Here is a 19,606-nt window from a genome sequence, read left to right on the forward strand (position 1 = left end):
GATCCAAAGTATTGCCTGCAGTGGATTTGCTCTTTTTTTTTTTTTTTTCTTCATCTTATTAAACTATGCCACTAACAGAAGAGCAGTCTCTATCAGAAGAGACACTGGTCTACTGCATGAACACAAAAGTCAGTATGAAACTGTAAGAGAGGGCTCTTGCCTTGTTCCTCAGTTTACCAAAACCTTCTGCAAATACCATCTTACATTGAAGCTCTTTACACTTTGACTTGTTTAGTTGTAATCCTTTATCTTTCAGATTTCTTTCTTGTCTGGCACCACGCATTTTCACCTGTCTTCTAATTCAATACTTAGGTTTTTTTAAAATGTGGCTTTAAGGAACAAATAACTTCAAGTAAAGGGAAGAATATTAATGTACAGTGTAACTGGGGCTTCTGTGCACTGTAAGGGTCTTTTGACCTGCTTATTAGTGGGGGCATTGTTCTGGGAAGCCATTCCAGGACCCATCCTGCCAGTCTTCTGCACAGGATTAATCATTTCCTCTTGACCTCCTGCTCTCTTTTCCTAACATGTTGCATTGATCAGAATCCTTAACTCACAAGTTTGCTCCTGTTTTTTAAAGAACGGGAGGAAAAGGAGGGGGGAAGGAATGCAAAGAAATTAGATATAATGTCTGCTGTTAACATTCTTAGTAAGCTTTATTCCTTTTTTTCCTGCTTGACTCCTCCCTTCTCCCAAGAAAAGAAATCCCTTCCTGGTATGTATTAGCTCCAGATCTCAAGCATCTTGAGTGCCTCTGTTTCACTGGAATTACTTTTTCTGAGCATGCAACTTCCTGCAAGATCAGCTCTGTTTAGAAAGGTCACATTTAAAGCTTTACCTAGCTGAGGCTTTCACAGGCTACTGATCTACCACATTAGAGCACTTTATTAATCTTATCTGCAGTATTTCCATCATAAGTAAGGCAGCATCTAAAATACTGCATGTGATTCTTAATTTCCCTCTAGTTTTTTTTTTTAATGCCAGCAGAGGGGAAGGTATTTATGGGATCATATAGAGTACCTCCTAGTAGGGAAACCTCCATGTTTGTCTTTACTGACAACATCTTTGTTACGCCTTTAAGGGAGCTGTTGACTTTAAGGTACAAGGGTCTGCTGCCAGCCAGTCCCAGATTGTATCAGTAACAGAAAGGAGGACTTGTTCTGTTCTACTGACCCACGGGTCCCTGTATTCCCCTAGTACCTGTTGCTGGCAGCTGAACCAGACTTCACCGATGTAGACCTCTCTGACTTCAAATTTTACTTCTGGATGACCTAATTGTTCCAGCCCACTTGTGCCCAAGTGTGGTCTGATTTTGAGAAGGCTGCTGTGGCTTGTACTTCCTTTTCTAAGGTGTTAACAGCAGCTCCAAGGGAGAGAGTTAAACTGAAGAAAGGCAATGGGATAAAAGCAAAGGTCTGTTTCCTGTTCTCATAGAACCTCTTTCTGTGAGGCTGCCTGTCAGAGGTAGTCTTCCACTCTTAGCGCTTGCTTAAGACTTCATCTCCTGGAAATAGATAATTTAACCTGCCTTGTATCTCTGAACAGTGATGCTGGCTGATAAGCTGTTCTAGGTGCAATGGCCTTGCTGAGATCAGAGGAATGCTAGATGTCTGTACCCATTCCCAGGAGTACTTTGTGCTACTCTGGGCTACCTGGGGATTCATCTTTGTACCCCAGTTGAGGCCCGGAATGGCTCCAAAGGGCACTGAGCCATGTGACTGACAATGCACAGATTACTGAATAGCAGAAGTGACAAAGCTAGAAGTAGATAGACCACGAGCTGGAAAGTAGAACTGGGTATAGTTGTCCTATCAAAAGCAGACAGATTGGAAGTTCTATCTAGTAATAAATTCATAGTCCTGTGGAGTGAGAGATCTGATTTAGCCCATCCATTAAGCCCATAGCACCTGAGCATGAGACACAATAGTCCATTGTTCCTGAAGCTGTGGGGATTATTAGCTTTTTGTTAACTGCTCATTTTGGAGGAATCTCCCGTTTGGTTTCCTGCCCTGAGGTAGGGTTGTGGGACTGTCCTCTCAGTAAGAAAACTATGACGTATTTTAGTGTCTTCTTGCTTCTCAGAGCTGTGTGTTAAGACCAAGCAAAAAGGCCACATCACAAAGCAGCATTTAGCCGTCACAAAGAAACTGGGGACAAGAATTCTGAGATAATACAGGATACTTCCTAGCAGAGAAAGGTCCATGTTTGTGGTTTTGCTGGCATCATTTTTGTTGTGTTGTGAGGCAAGGCCTTTCACAAGAACACCTCCTATGCTTGGTAATAAATAGACAAAGCCAAACAAATCACCTGCACTGAAGACAGGTTCAGGCTGATAGCTCTGGCACTATGCATGTGAGGGCTGGAACTCGGTGGAGGGAGCTGTGCATCTTTCCTACTTCTTCTCTCTGAAGATTCTGTGGGTGCTTTCAGCCCTGCCCAAGACCTTGCTTTAAGTAGTTGTTTTGAGCTGCTCTTGGCCACCACACTCGAACATCTAGGCTATTGCCCCTGGCTGCTGCTGCTGGCCGTTGTGCTCCCCTAGCATCTGGCTCTAGTGATAAGGGACACTGTAGCGAAGATGAGGAGGACTGTGCAGCCACAGAAGGGGGCCTCTTACTTGCCCCTGGTCCAGCTCCAAAGGTCTGTCTTGCTTTTCCCCAAGCTTCCTTGTTTGTGGAAGGCTACAAGGTCCCTTACTGCTATTGGTTGGTATCAAATGGGCCCCTTCAGTTGGGGTGTGGAAGGGGGTAGTTGCATAACATGCTTCTCTTTTCATGTATTATCTTGATGGACTGTCTTGGCAGTTATTAGCCTGTTCAATCAGGAAAAAAAAAGTCTATTGGCTTGTTTCTAAAGCTTCAGCTGTGTGGGCATACATACAGTTGTTTTCAGCGTTGAGACTATGTGCTTGCAAAAAAATTAGTGGTGATTCTCCACAAGTTTCTTATGAATGGTTTCAAGATACAAGGTGTCTTTCCGCTGTAAATTTGAAGTCCTGCCTCCAGTTCACTTTACACAGATGAGAACTCATGGAAAATGTTTTTTCCCCCATATAAGCAGAGAAGATATTTTTCAGTTTCACATGGCAGTCAGAATAGGCCAGAGGCAGGATCAGGGCCAATAAGTCAGTCACACCTGCATAACTCACATCTTATTCCACTCCCATGCCATCTTCTGCTGAAGAGCACATGACTGACTACCTGCACTGCTAGTCCAGCATTTGGCTGCTCGTTCTGGTCCAGGGAGTTTAACTGAACCCCTGAAAAACTCTAGGGCATTGTCAAGTCTCATTTCTAGCTCAAACAAGAAACAGAACTCTCTTTTCAGGAAAGAAGGTATCCAAGTAGCTGGATTTTTATAAGTTTTTGTGGCAGAAGCTGTGTCAGTGCAGTATCCCAATTCCAGAAATAGCCTTATTATCCAGTCTGAAACCAATGTAATTAGGTAACTGGGCTGTTTCAATGATAATTATTTTTTAAAGCTAGAGATGTGAGGAATAGCTATTTCTAGCAAGGCCTCTTTTAAGCTTCGTACATATTTTCTCAGAGTGTGGTGACACTGAGGAAAGGTTGCCCAGAGAAGTTTTGGGTGTCCCATCCCTGGCAGTGTTCAAGGCCTGGTTGGATGGGCCCTGAGCAACCTGTCCTAGTGGAAGCTGTGTCCCTCCTTATGGCAGTGGGGGGCTTGAAGCTAGATGGTCTTTAAGGTCCCTTCCAACCCAAACCATTCTGTGATTCTATGGTCTTATACTCCTCTTGGATTATTGGAAGGTAGTACAGCAACAACCATGAGAGTTAGCTGAAGTAGCTTGCAGACCTGATGCAAGCTTTGATTTTCTCTTTTGGAGGGAAAATGTACAGTGGTAGAACCTATCCTCCGTCTAGGAAGCAGTGGGCCCATTCAGGCTGCAGTGAAGTGAGGAGATACTTCATGGTGTCTCAGCAGTGAATTTGAGTTTGTGTGAGTAAACCAGAGCACTAACCAAAAAAAAAAAAATCTGTTGTATTTTTCTCAGAATGGTCTTGATGAGAAATGTGTGTCTTCTGCAATAGAAGTCTTCTGATTACTTGTTTTACTCCTTCAGTGCAATCTGAATTGAGTGCAGAAAGGATTAAGATTGGTGCCATCTGTATGTTTCGATTTGGCAAGTAGATTAAGTTTGAGGTTGCTTTCTCTAAGCAATTACCAGCGTGGTCTTTCAGCGTTCTATTGGTAGTATCTGTAATTAAAACAGATTTCAATATTATTTCACTTGTCTGAGCATTAGATTGTTACACTCTTTGAAGAGAGAAGTCTTAACAGAGTGGTGTAGCTCAGAGGCCTGTGTGTAGCAGTCTATATATTCAGAATGTGCTATGTTTGTGTTGTCTTTGTGATCACAGACCTTTCACAGAAAGAAAGGATGTGGGAAGAGAAGTGGTTCTGCTTATCCTTACTCACTAAGGTAGGTGTTAAAGGTGGTGTGCTTTTCACTTTGCTACTGAAAATAGTGATTGCGTATGAAAGAACCCTGACCAACTGGCTTACAGCTTACCGTGTGGCTTGTAGCACAGACAGGTGTTTCACTGAAGTTGTTAGTGCCAAATTACAATTCTCTGAAAATATTCTTCCTCCCCCTTCCTCATCAGAGGTTGTGGATATACAGTTCAGTCCATGCCCAAAGGCTCTGCTATAGTTTAGTTTCTCACATGAAGAGCTGGCAGTGAGTAATCCTGGGACACTAACGTAGGATGGGGAGAGGAGCTCTCGGTTCTGAACACTTTGGAAAACTTGTGCTGTTGTCTCAAAGGAAGACACCAGCTTGTACTGCCCTGGCAATAAAGCATGAGTTGTGTGACCCTTTTAGACTAAGGAAATTGCTTAAAGTTGCTTAAATATGCATAGAAATGTCTTTAATCCACCTAGAAGTACCTTAACCAGCTGATTGCGTGCAAACTGGTTTTCCCTGTGTGTGCATGTGCTCAGCTGGTAATGTAGGCTCAAACATGCTCTTCAAGTGTCCCTTGGCTGGTTGGAAGCCCCTTTGATACCTGTGTGCCCTTTGCCAAGCAGCAATAAAACCAAACCCTTTCTAGGAACTTGGAAGCAGCCAGACCAGAACTCTGCACATACAAAGCCAACATTCAGCTGAGTAGTTCATAAGGAGCAGTTGGAAACAGAGGGCAGTAGTAGATGAAGTTTTAAGATCAGTGAAGCTAGAGAAAGAAAGTGGAGGCCAGTTTTTTACTTTGTCTGTCTTTCTTACCTCAGTAAAAAAGTAGTGGGGGTGGTACAGGTAGACTAAAAGCATTGCTCTGAGTCCTTCATCTGAAGAAGCATGAGGTCTATCTCAAATGTAATATTTAAAAGAAAAAAAAGCTAAGTAAGCTGCTTTAAAATGTTATTTCTAAAAACTGAAATCATTCCAGGAAAGAAATATAATCTAGTATTCTCTGCAGTAAATTCTTTATGTTCTTAAATTCTGCTTGCTCTCACTGCTGTATGATTAAAAGATACTTGATTGAGTCAAATGTTGGAGTGTCTTTTCCTTAAAGCTTGATAATTTAATAATCATTATTTGCACTTACAGATTCACAGTGAAAATTTGGTTTAGAGAGATTAAAGTTAGTTTAATCTTTGCCTTCAAGACCTTAAACTCCTTCTTCCCACCCACCCCTTTCAAGGATAATATTCCACTGTGCCAGATTGCCCATATTGCCACCAGAAAATTGCTTGGACCACTTCTTACAAAATCAAAGGTCAACTCCATGCCTTGGTGGCAGCTGGGAAACTAATGATTTAATGCTGCTTTGACCTTTGCCTTCCTAGTCCGTTTGAGTCTGACCCAATGTTTTAATTTGCCAATACTGCTGGGCAGTTGGCTTTTGTCTGTTTCCAGATGTAACTTGCATATTGAGGCCTGTTACTGAAGTGAGAACAAAACAACAAAACATCTCAGCCTGCAAGGGGAAGGAAAAATAACAGCACCTACTTCTTATGCTACAAAATACAGCTGTCTGATGACACTGATGCTTCTGCAACTAACCAAGGTCAGGTTTAGAATAACAAAATGTGAATATTTGTCCCAGTATTCACATCTAAAGTATGTTAACAGCAGTCTTAGGTAAATGCTGCTTTTTAACGTGTCTGTAAAAAGTAACAGGGGAAAAACAGCTCTTTCCCCTCCATTCTCCCCTCAATCTCTCAAAATAAGTATTTCCCCCCCCCCACTGGAATAAAAGTCAGTGTTTGTTCTGATACTGGGAAATATAGAAAAAATAACCCGTTGTTGAAAATGTGCATGCTTGCCGTGGCTTAGGGAATTGAAAGAAGTGTAAAGTGAGATGCAAATCAGTGGTGACATACCTCTTTATTGTGATTGGGAAGTTATTTTTTTTTCCCCCTCAAAAAAAAAAGCCAACAAAACCAGCACTCCGCGAGAGTATTTTGTCATGGATTTTTTGGTGTATACTCAAGGTGAATAATGCATTAGGCTTTTGCAATACCGGTAATTTTGCGACCATTGCCAGTACAGTTTGCATTGGCTGTTAATGGTGTGATAATGGTGGGGAAAGCACCCTGAGGTGACTCTTCTTTTCTTAATGAAAAGACTGCTGATTGTTTGGGAAGCTCCCCCTTGAGTACTGATGCATATGGAAGCTCTTCTTTGACTGAAAGTGCAAATCTCTTTTTTTTTTTTGCCTGGTCTGTGTGCCCATCTCGAGCAGCCATTGGACTCGATTCCTGCCTTTACTACACTGCAGCTCTCAAAGGTCAGCTCATACCCGGGCCTGTGTGTGAGAGGTTAGTTTTGCAGAGCAGATGGGCTCCTAAAACTTTTATGGTTTCCAGTCAAATCACCTCAAGCTGTAATCTCATTAAACCTTAAGTGAATCAGTGGGTCTGGTTATTACTTGAAAGCAGTGTTACAGGAAGTGATGTTCCTGATGCAGTAGGTCTGTCTTGGCAGTAAGCTGCCAGAGGTACTTGCCTGTGTGTGGCTCTTGAAGCTGCCCCCTGACTTTGATAGCAAAGGTGGTATGTGGGGTGCAACAAGTTAATCTTTTGGTACAGCACAAAGGTAGAAATGCAGCTTTTCCTGAAACTGTGGTTGTGTTAGCTTTGGGAATTTAATTTCTTCCTTGCATTTTTAATCACGCACACCCATTGCATTTTCCCAGTGCTCATTTGTGTCTTAATATAAATTAACTACTAATTTAGGAAACCAGCATAGCGCTTAATGCTGTGCACAGTTGCTGAGATAATTGCATGACAGCACAGTCCAGAAGCCTGAACTTCTTCCTATTCTGTAATTCAGCATAACTGTCTTTTTGGGGAGAAAATAGTACGTAAAAGAATCTTCTGGAGGGAAGGCAGGTAGCTTAGTTGAAAGTCATTTGACCAAGCAGGGTTGATTCTTAGTTTGATTGTCCCGTGCTTGGAGATCTGGTTAAGCATGTTTTGTGCCTGGATTGCAGAAAGGCTTTTTCCTCTTTAGAGAGAATAAACCTAATCTATGACCTCCTTGTACTTGCTTCTTAGTCAACAGGGGGACATGTAGGACTAGTTTGGCAATACATAGAAAATTAATGATCATGGCATAACACACAAGACTTGTGTACACAAGAGCGTTCATAAAAACACAACCTGCTGATTGTGCAGAGATAATAAAATTTCTTCTGCCTTGCCTACCCACTTCCTCCGTCAAGATATGTGTGTGATGCACGAGACCATACCTTGTGTTAACCCAACCTTTTGGCTAGTTCATGTACCTAAACTGCATCAAAGTCTGCTGATCCTTGTCAGAAATGGCTTGTTTCTAATTTAGGTTTTTGTAGTGCACTTTAAATGTAAGAATGTCCTCTTTCTTAAAATTTTATATCACAAGAAAGCGTAGATAGGGATTTTTCGTTGTTTTGTAGTAAGACTAATGTGTATTTTTCTTTTCAAGAGTTGGGCAAAGGTTTAACCTTCTTAGCCATCCTTTCCCTCTTCTTCCTTTGGTAAAGTGAATCACATTCAAATCTTCTCTTCTAGTTCAGCCTGGATAGCTTTTCTTCCCTTCACTGATGATTGAGCAAGCTTTCTGTGTTTTCATTTATCCTGATTTGAAGCTTAAACAAGGCTACAGTTAAAGTTTAGGATAAGGCTACCGTGCCTGCACAATGTAGAAGCAATCTAAATCTAGTGGAATGTGAAACAGTGGATGCTGCTATTGAAAAGGCTGGTGCTTTCACTGAGGGATGCAGAGTATTTAAGCATTTTAAATATTCAGAATGCCTTTAAATTCTTAAGAAGGTCCTTGAAATTTGGCCCTGAACCATGACAGGGTGGCATCAAACTGCTAAAGTTTGGTTAGACCAAAGCTGTAGTGCTCTATAGCAGAATTGTTCTGGTGTTTGTAGGAATGCCACAATGTACACTTGCCCCACGAGAGCAGTGTGGAATGCATTAAAAATACTGCCTATCAATCATAACCTAAACCTTGACTGTGATGGAAGATTGTCCTCGTTCTCCCAAAACTGAAGCTACTACTCAATGGCATCTATGGCACAGTGACAAAGTGTAGTTATTAGTGCTATTATCTGTAAGCACCTCACATCTGTCCTGCACTTTGAAGGAGTAGTAACCATGCTGTCAGTTTCCACTTACTTGAATATTCTTCCTGAAAAGCTCATCACTTTCCAGCATTCCCATATTCAGAAGGAAAGCAATCTGAAGTCCTCTCCATGAGGAAAAAGGCTATTTAGAATAGGACACTGTGCAGCTCTTAATTCTTTGACAGAGATGCTGAAAGTACATTTTCAGGGATTAAAAAAAAATCCTCCCACAATCAACAAAGACCACATGGGAGAACAGGGGCTTTAAACTTGTTTGTACCTATATATTAGCCTCTTAAAAATAAGTATGCAGTGGGTAGGTAATTCATTCAGAGTTCTGCAACTTCGAGGGTTTGCTTTCACTCTGTTGTCAGAGAAGTGAAGGGGGATAAATAAAGACACACTTAAGACAAGTCATGGTGGACAATTTAAATTTTCATATATAAATATAGGTTCTTCCACATTATGTCTTGTTAACAAAAATTTTCTGTTGTTTGTTTTTTTATGGTGATGGAGAAAAAAAAATATTCTGTGCAAACACTTTTGCCTTCCTGGAGCAGCTCTTTCTTATTCTTAGATGTCTTTCCTTTATGATTTACAGTACCTTTTTGGCTGTAACTACAGAGCTGTGTAATTATATGATAGATGGACAAGAATTTACTCATTCACTCATGAGGGATTAAAGAGTAACCTGCAGTAGTGTTTGTTATATGATTATTGAAATGCCCTGTGGCTGTTAAGACAGCTGGGTCTTCCAAAACAAACATTAAATACTAGAGTTCAGTTGGAAGTAATAGTGCACTAGTGCCCATAGGATAACGCTTGCATGAGTCTTTCATAAAATGTGATTTGTATAATCCTCCTTAAAATTAAGAGGAGTTGTAACAAACATATTAATCTGACAAATGCAGTCTGACATTCTACTTCAAGCATTGTAGTTTTGGTCCTTAAGGACAGCATTGTTTCTCTGAATAAGATACTGCAGTGTATGTGCCCAGCCCTATGCTGGGAGCAGATAATAATTATTTTTGACGTGGATGGTACAATTTGATGGTGTTAGCTAAGGAAGCCTATAATAATACACTTCCAGAAACTACAGCCTGGATTTGGAGCAAACCAATTTTGTCTTTTCTTTTAATGCCATCCAAATTTGGTCTTGCTTAATTAAGATTCCTCATTTATGAGTAATCCCAAATGAAACTTCAGTGTGTTGTAATATTTTTCGTCCTCTGAAACATGTGCACTTAAGCTAGTAAAAATTTTACACTTGCACATTTTTGGTGTGTTAGTCTTTAAAAGGATGATGTTATAGGGGTAGAACTCAAATGTTTTTTGAAGATACCTTCCAAATGTTCATATTGGCTGTTTTGGTGAAGAAAGAAGTTCCCTTAAATGCCCTATTCTTTAAGGACTTCATATGTAGGTATATAGTTGTTGTAAAAAGAGTGTTTGGGACAGAGTAAGGCAAAGAACAGAGTGGGCCAATTCGGCGCTGCCTTTGTGCTTTCCACAAAAGCTGTTCCACATAAGCAGTAACTAAAAACATTGCGGTATAAAACACTTGGAATGGGTTTATATGTCAGTTTTCCCAGACAAGCGTCTTGCCTGTATTTCCTAATAAAAGGCTATAGTTGGTCATATTCACTTTGACCTGAGTTTGATGTGCATATGGCACTGGTAGTAACTTGACTTGTTTAATAGGAATGGATTGTTTCGCAATTAAAGAAGAAAAAATTTAACAGTTCCTGCTGTGGGGGTTCAGTACCATGGCTGTTCCTGTTACAGCTTTTCTCTGAAGACAGAGATTCGAGGCAGAAGTGGGAGGAGCAGCAGAACTGTGCTGTTCCCATTAGATTAGGGCTGCAGCAGTGCCCAGAGCCCAATGCTGGGGTGGGGTGGGGAGAAGGAGAGGAGGTGAGGATGCCGCCTTCTACCCCTTCCCCTGTCTGCCACGCACACTTGGCCACCTGGATAGTTTACCACTGAGAAAAAGTAGGGAGGAGGAATTCCTTTCCATAGTATCCCCCAGGTGGTCGGTTTATGCCCTAATGGGTAAATTGCTTTTACTGTGATTTGCTTTTACTCCACATAAAAACAGAGCCATAGCAATCCTATGGAAGTTCAAACTAAATTTAAACCTGATAGAGGTGTTTAATATTTTGCATATATAAAAGTTCTGTTGCAAGCAGCCTAATAATCTTATGGTAATTGCAGTGCTATCTCTGTGGGGATATTCAGTCCCATAATACTGATCACTCTCTGGAGAGCTGATACTGGAAAGCAGGGGAGGAGGGACAGTGTCTTGTACAAGTTATGTGGACTGATTGTGCTTACCAGGCTGTTACTCAAACTGGAGTTACCAGGGTCTGGTAGTGGTGGGGTTAGATACCAGAGTCGCTTCACTTTGCTAAATGTGTGCTACCAATCCTCTTTGTTAAAAGGGCTTTGAGACTTGTTAGTCTACAAGTTGATGCTTTTTTTTTTTCTTCCTAACACAAATACTCCTTTAAAAAAGTATAAAGAGAAGCTTAAAAAAATTTATGTAGAGATTATGTAATGTTATTAAAATTACTTTAAGTGAATAATCAGCACAGAGACAACCTCCCCAAATAATGTATGATCTTGAAGATTACAGATTAAACATGTTGAGCTGCTGCCTACTGCTGATTTTATGTTCAAGTAACTTTCATATAAAAACTACTTTATCTAAAACTTAGGAATTTTTGAGCACTGTTCTGTACTAATTGTTTTGATTCTGGGTTCTTGTACTTTTCCTCTGTGATTGTCAGTAAGGCCACATAAGCAAGGGGGAGCAAGGAGCCAGTGAAGCTGGAAAGTGGGCTCAGAATTCATTCTTGCTTCCTTTTCTAGTACTTAGTTTTTCAGTATACTCCAGCTTCTGCAGTTTGACTTACTCATGTGGTGCTTCAGCTGTGGGAGTTTTCAAATACATGCTTTCAATCTTTTTTTTTTCTCTTGTAGCAAATGAGTACTAGATGTTTTAATTGAAGCATTACATGGTGTGAAAGAGTAAGTCCAAACTCACGTTCTGAAGAAATACTTTCCTGAACCAAGGTTTCTAGTATTGCTTAAAAAAAAAAGCACAAGCCCCTGCAAAACCTCACAAGAAATAAAATATTTAAAAAACCCAGAAAAACCCATGAAATAGAATCTATCACAAAACTCAAATAGATAAAGCAGAAGAGTATCTGGATAAATGTGTTCTTTCTTCTCATATTGAGTTTTTCCCTAGCAGTTGAGCATTATGAATTTAAGATGTCTAGCCTGATAGGCTTTCTGACCCCCCAGAGATGCCCTCTAACAATATTAATGGGAATCAGTTGCATCAAAGTGAATTTTGTTAGGTGGTGGTGGATTGACTAGATGTATAAGAAAATCAATCCTACTCAAGAAATGTTTGTGTTGGGATCAGGGAAGTCTGTCTGTCAAATTGCACACAACCCATCTGCTTGACATGTTGTTTCTCAATTGGTTTGTCCTCACCACGAGGACCAGCTGCCCTTGAGTGAAATCTGGGAACTTTAGGGTTGTTTGTTTCTCTTCCCACTCCCTTCCCCCATCAAATCATAAAAATAATAAGGTTTGTCTCCAGTATATTAAGAGACAAAAACTTTTTATTCATTTGCAAGACATAAAACGGCACCCTTGCTGTCATATTTCCATGTGAAGATCAACACTTGCCAAGGACCTGAACAGAGAAAGCATTCTCTGCAGTGGTGTGGGGACAGCACGGGCTTGAGGAATATGGATTTTGAGAGGTGAGGCCTGTACTGATGATAGTCACAGAGATGGCACAGGGGCCTTGTGTGTACCCTGACTCTTAGCCCAAGCCTTTCTGTGCATAGAAGGAAGATTTTTCACAAGCTCTCATGCTGAGCTTTGCAGGAAAGGGGAGAACATGTTACATAAGGAGTTAGTAGGGATGTTAACATTTGGTTCTCTCTAAAATACAAAGCACCTTGTGCAATAGCAAAGAAGTTGTCAACCTGTTGCTGTTTACAGCACCACTGAAATCATGACCAAGCTTTGCATCAGAACTTTAAGACACTCTGGTTTTCAGAGAGCTGAAGAATTTATAATCTCAGTGGAGCATTTGCAGGGACTCACAGCAGTGCCTTGGACAGATGGGCTTGAAAGTAGAACTGTGTCCCGACCCACTCTGTCAGCTACCACAGCAGGCTATTAGCTTGCATGCTTGAACTGTTGAATATTTAGATCCACCCACTGTCCCCTGTGTGCCAAGACCACCCTGCTGCTACTCATGTCATGCAGATTTGGCACAGAAGCTGCATTTAAACAGCTAATGAGTTGCATGTTGAAGCACAGGCTGGTCTCCCCTATTGAAATCACAGCTGAAAGAGCTGTGACTTATCTTGGGCTGAGTCATCTACTAGCTACTGATACCATTGCATCTTTCCCTACCTTACTTGCTTCAGTGTTGAAACAGATGTTGTGACTTTTTAAAAACAAAATATTGTTTGTTTGGTTGGTTTTTACTCCAAACAACTTATTTCAAAGGAAATTGCTGAATGTCGACTTGCCATTATGTAATAATTACACAATAGTCCACCGTGGGATAATTATACCTGCATCACCTCAGTGTTAACATTAAACATAGTATTAAGCCTTGCTTATCCCTATTTAGGAAGAATTGTACCAATGAATTAATTTGAAAGCAGGATGCTCTTTCCAGTCCATCAATAACTGGAATGTCTGAGGTGGTTAGGTCAGCTGACTGAGTTACCTTGCAGCCAAGAGCTTTTAGAAAGTTAGCTGATGAGATGGCCAAAGTCCGGTGACTGGTGTGGTGCTCCCTCCCTCCATAATCAGAGTGGATCAATGGGGGCGTAGTGCATCTGGCAGAGGTGTGCCAAGAGAAATGCTTGGGAAGCTGCAGTGCCAGGTGAGTGCCTAGAACCACAAGCTGCAGTCATCACATGAAGTTTCATTTATAAGATTTTAACTTAAAACACAGAGAATGCAATTTCATAGTAGGCTGGAGCCAGCAGATCCTTAAAACAGCTTTGTCAAAGGTGTAGCTTCCTGTCTCCTGGCCCGGTTGGCAGCCTGTTGTCACACCATTCCAGTGATCAGAGTGAAGTGGAACTTGATTGTCACTTCTACCCCAAATCCATTTAAATTTGCAAATGCTGTTTGTGTTGGCAAAGGCAACTTAAATGGTCTCTGCTCCACTCCCAGCTGGCTGTTAATACCTACTGGGTGTTCTAAAAGTGATTAATGTGGCTGTTTGTCTTTCAAAAAACTTTGCTTTTAACCTGGATGGTTTGACTGACTCAGTGCTGTCACCACTCTAAAATATGTAGCTGTTTTTACTGGCTTCATGACATCACAGGAGGATTGAAGGAGGTAAACATTAGGAATTTAAGAGTATAGTAGTCTGTTTGATTTACCAGCCTGTTGAACTCAACTCCAGTTAGATACTGTTCTCTTCCAGTTAGAACTTGAGACTAATGCTATCAATGAAAAGATTTACACTGATTTCCAGCTGTGAGGTTGGCAGAGTACCAGATAGTTGTCATCAAATGTCTCTATGCCCTTAATTATGGGTTCTTCCCCCTTCCTTGTGCTGGTCCTACTAATCTTCTGATCCCAGGCTCAGCTGATAAAAATAGTTTGTTCAGAAATGAATTTTATGCTTTTTGTAAAGATACCCAGATCTTTTCACCGAGACTGGATCAGTAAAGGGAGGGAGATAGGAGCGAGACAGGGGAGATTTAGGGCTTCCTCACAGAGTAGCTGTCAGTTTAACTGCAGAGTGAAGTGGCAGCCTTGTGCTGTGTGTGGTTTCACATTTGGGGTTTTATTTGTAAGCTTCCTTCCCCTTCATGTGCTGGACCAAGAGATACCTGTGTGGCTGAGAAACAAGGAACAGAACCCACTGGAGCATCTGGGGAAGGAAGGGTATTAACACTAGTGCTGGAAAAGCGTGTGGAATTTCAGCTTTATTTCCTATAAACAGACTTGTATGAGCCAAGTCATCTGTTTGCTGGGCTTTTATTATTCCAGGTGGGGTAAGGAAATCAAGGTGAATTTAACAAAAGGACTGAATGATCCTCTTGCACTTGATGAATTTCTAAGTGGAGCAAAGCCCACCTCTGTTCATCCAAGTGGCAAAGGAAGGTAACAGTAAACTAAATTCACTATTGCCACTTAGTACAGCTACCTGTGCATGCTGTGTGCCCTGTGTAGGATAGGGCTGTAACACTTCGAAGTGCCCATGCTTTTGTTGAAATTTTGTTGTTAGAATATCGAGCTAAGTTCAAGAAGTAACTCTCTTGTCTGCTGTGGAGACCTTCTGGAGTTGGTGTGCAATTTCCCATTACCACTGTATGCAGAGAGGAAGATTGGTGTTAAGCCAGTCTCTTCTACACCAGAGCACTAAGTTAAAATACAAGTTCTAGGAGCAATTTGATCATTAACTGGTATCTCTGAATGCCAGATGATTAAGGTATACTGGGAAATTGCCTGTAGTTCTGATGTGTATCATGTGACTTGTCCATGTCTTCAGTCTTTTTATTTAGCACTCAAATTTCAAATTAAGGTTCCTAAAGTACTACTTTCATCATGGTGTGAATCAAGTTAATTGTCACAAATTGCCATTAAGGTGGAAACCCGTTTCCTACAGTGTAAAAATATTACCTATTTTTGCTTAAACCTGCAACAATTATCTGTATCAAACTCTAGGCCACTCAGTTCATTTGAATACTGTAAAAAAAAAAAAATTGCTGCATTCAGAGAAGCAGCTTTTTCTTCAGGGAGGGAGAGAAGAAAAAAAAAATAAAACAACCAAAAAAAACCAACCCCACAGTACTGAGGAATTAGGACCAAAACTCCTTGGCAAATTGCTTTATTCTAAACTTGGTCATCTAAGCCTTACACACTACATAACAAAGCTGCTGGTGTTTGAGCTACTGTCAGGGGAACTTGATAACAAAAACACCTTTAGTAATGGAAAACTTTAAACTGACTATAGTAAGTAGGTTGTTTTTTTTTTTAAATCATAAAATCAACCTAAGTTAACTTACAAGTACCATACTGAAACTTTTCCAAAAGTGGAAACCAGGAGGCTGCTGTTTTGTCCGTAGACTTCTTTTATTGTTGGTTAAGATTACAGGGTAGCTTTTTAGAGCCGACTTGCAATTTAAAAATAATGTGGCCTTGTGTGTTGTTGCTTTGTACAAATTTTTAACACTGTAGGCTTAAATAAAATCCTTGCAAGACACTGAAATGTCATGACAGAAAACAGATTTTTAATGTGATTAGATTCCCCATGCTTTATTGTCCATTTGCATGCACATGTGCTCTGAAAATGAGAGAAGTGAAGTGTTTGCAAGCTGGGAGGAGAAGGGCACAGTGAGTATTGCTGAAAGAACATTTATTTAAACACAATGTAAGGATAAGCCTCCTCAGATGCTGTTTCTGCTGAATTCTCCTCTGTCATGGTGCCTACTACATTCCATTCCTTTTGTCTGGGCTTGGTATTTGGGAAATTTTGGTGAGGGCTGGAAGGTGGGGGAGCATGCTGGAAGCTGGTCAGCAGTAAGGAGAGAAGAGCTGGTGTGGGAATTGTGGAGTGGGGTCAGGGTTTAACTTTAGTGGCCATTCATCAGATGATGATTGATTGCTGTGCAGTCCCGGGGGACGTTTAACAACATCTCCGCCCATCCCCCTGCCCCCTTTGAAAGCAGATGGACCAAAAAATGGGGAGAGCGACACCCAGGAATTCCTGCTGTTGTAAAATGTTTTTACGGTGCACTGTACAGCCTTTCCTGAAGCAATCACATTTATGGCCTTGCTGTTGTATTTCTTGGGCTGCTGTGGCTGTAAAAGATGAATAGCCCTGTAACATGGTTCACTGATTCTGTTTAAATTGAAGTAGGCTCCCTTTATTGTTTTGTGTCTAAAATTGTATGCCACCAATTCAGGAAATATTTCCTGTTTGGGAAATAATCAACCCATAGCTGATTTATTTTAAAATAAATCACTTTTAACTATCTCTAAAACTAGTCCCCTCTTCCTTCTGATTTCTCTCTTTCACTTAATTCTAAAATACTAATTAATGTAGTAGAACAGTTTAAAGAAAGAAATAGAAGCTTCTAAACTTGCTTATTAATTTTTCCCCTACTGGATAGGGTGTTGTAGGACACCAGTTTTTATCTTAAAATGGTATTTTTACTTAATTACTTAATAATTACTACAGAAAGAAACAATTCATTAAATGCAATTTACCCAGATTATAAATTTCTTTGAAAGGACAAATCTGCCTCTGCTTTCATACTTGTTTCCTTGCTACCCATGTGGTTTGGAAAAACCCACAAAGTTTGAAGGTGTTCACTTATAAACCAGTTTTTCTTATGTTTGGGTAAATAGTGAAATTAACAGGACCATAGTTAATTTACAGCTTGATGGATCTTTTGGCTGTTTCATCTCTGCCTCTTCAGATAGGGAGGGGGGGAAAATATTTAAGACTTTCCAGTAGGTACTGTTTTGGTTTTTTGTTTTGGTGGGATTTTTGTTTTGTTTTGCATTTTTGGGGTGGTGTGTAATTTGTTTTTTACCTGAGTGTAAGCTGATGTCCACTAAGGAAGACTTAGTCTTACTCTTCCCTCCTGCTCCTCCTGCCCATCCACACTTCAAGACCAGTCTTGTTATTTGTCCTGGAAGGAGCATTGCAAAGCTGCAGTAGCAGTGAACTGAAATGTGGGCAGGCCGTCTCACATTGCTGCAACTGGAAGGAGGGGGGCACAGTGATGCTCACTGTGTGTGCATCAGTTCTGAATTGAGAACACAGCTGTGCATTGTCCTACACCTATGCTCGGTATGATTTTTTTTTTTTTCTTCAGGGAGTTGCTTGTTGGGGGGAAAGGGGAGCTCTGGCTCCCCCCATCCCCCTCTATTTAGAACCAGGCATAGAAACTTAATCTAGCAGTACATGACCTTTGTGGCCATGACCTAGGGACTGGGATGTGAGCAGGCTTGAGCTTAACAATAAACTCCTGGCTGTGGCTGCAAGCACAGGCAAGTTGGATGCTGTGAGCCAGCCCCATCAGCCCAGCTGGCACAACCTCCCCTCACTGTTGTACCCTGCACAGCCAGAGATTTCCCAGCTTTATCCTCTGGGAGCCTGCCCCCTTTGCTGGGTAGAGCTGATGTACAGCCTGCTGGGTGCCCCTGACAAGTGTGCGTAACGCTGACTGCAGGAGGAGACCTGCCCTTGTACCCTTGCCAAGTTTGGGGCTTCTCTTGTAGTCTTTGTGCCCAGAAAGGAGTTTCTGGGGAATTGCTAGTTCACCTTGAAGCTGACTCCGTCAGTGCTTTTCTGGTGGCTAGGTGGCTAGCTCCCCTTCCCACAGAGAGCACTAGGGATTGTGCTTTTGTGATTTTCCCCTCTGTGTACTTAAGGTAAAGTGTAGTGATGGAGATCAGATCAGCATTATCTACTTCTTTTTGCCCCAGCTTGCTAAATCTTTTGCTCTCTGTTTTAAATCTATGTTGTTTTTATCTTTTTTGTTTTATTTGTTTGTTTGACTAAGAAATTAATAAGGCCATATCAATGGCTCTATAGTATTTTCTATCCAAGACCTTCCCCTGCCATATCCTGTGTAATCTGCCTATTTCCTAAATGAGAATAGGGCTCTTGTAACTCTTCATTCTAAGTTTAGGAGTGATGTTTCCCACCACATTTTGGTGGATGGCAAGAGGCAACTGAACAGTTTAAGTGTAGTTTTTTCTTTGGCTTGAACAGCTGGGTGACTCTTTTACCCAGTGGATGCTGCTACCTTGCAGCAGGAGTGGACCAAACGCTTCTGGTATTGACTATTGTGGAGGACTAGTAATAGATTTAACTTGCTTCTGGACTTCTGTTCATATGGTCACCATTTTCTTTTCAGCTGCTCTGCTTGACTGAGGCCCCAAATCCCTGCTGTATGTTTTTAAAGTATATCAGATTCATATGACTTAACTTGATACCTTGTCTTGGTTTTCATTCTCTCTCAACTTCTCAGTTTAAATGGAGTTATTCAGCAACATGTAATAAACATTCCCTGTAATTTCAACAGCAAAATTACAGAACTTCATGTGCAAGTGAACATTGTATACATATTTAGACAACCACAGTGTAAGGACAAGGATCCCTCTAGTTGAGGAAGATGATGTGTTTCAACAATGCCCTTCAGAGCTAAGGTATTTTTTTTTACTTGGAAAAATGGGAATCTCAGACACCACTTGAGGATTTAGTGTTTGAACAGAAGCAAACATAAGTCTGTTCCAGTTTCCCTTCAGCAAAACTTAATTTCAGAAAAAAAATGGCAGGTTTTAGTAAAATCTGACATGTGCACATGAACACACACATACCCCTTTGAGGAATTAATCCATATACCACTTCAGCTGTTGTGCTTATAGGAGCTTAAAATGTCACTTTATGCAGCCCAAGCAATCCAAGGGAATCACCTGTCCTGTCCTTCCCCTTGCTCTTGAGGGAGAAGGGAAAGGGGGATGTTATGCACCATATCACGAGCTGTTAGCTGGAGTGGGGAGTGGCTGGATGACAGCTGGGAGAAGACAGGCATATCAAACACTTGTCCAATCTTTGTTCTGCTCTTGCTCCTTTCTGTGAGGTAGGCTTCAAATATCTGGTGATGGAAAAGTTGTTCGTAGTGTGAAACTTTGTACTGTTCCATGGTAATACAGATTTTCTATTATTACACTCCAGAAAAATAGTGTGTGTAGTTAAGAGCAAAACTTGAATACAGAAATTTTTTTTTGTGTTGGAGGGTTGTGCTCCTTCATTTGCATCTTTGGAAAGAAAAACTTAAGAGAGCCAGTTTCTGCTTCCCTCTAAGAAGGCAGGCTTCAATGGAAGTTGCTATTTCTGTGTGTTACTTCCCTCTGCTGGATGGAATGGGAGCAGCTATGGCTGATGAATGGAACCAGCTTTCTAGGCTAACATCTTGGTCTAAGTTGTGATTTGAATATAGGGTTTGGGA

The 19,606-nt window shown here is 41.0% G+C and overlaps 1 protein-coding gene across 4 annotated transcripts in view; it reads left to right on the forward strand.

Moving 5' to 3' along the window:
• The window catches only part of TRIM71 (tripartite motif containing 71), a 62,140-nt gene that overhangs the window by 22,467 nt on the left and 20,067 nt on the right, over positions 1 to 19,606 (forward strand). The gene's annotated exons all lie outside the window — the stretch shown is intronic.

Source organism: Anomalospiza imberbis, chromosome 1 (genome assembly GCF_031753505.1).
Source record: "Anomalospiza imberbis isolate Cuckoo-Finch-1a 21T00152 chromosome 1, ASM3175350v1, whole genome shotgun sequence".
In the NCBI taxonomy this organism is placed as follows: domain Eukaryota; kingdom Metazoa; phylum Chordata; class Aves; order Passeriformes; family Viduidae; genus Anomalospiza; species Anomalospiza imberbis.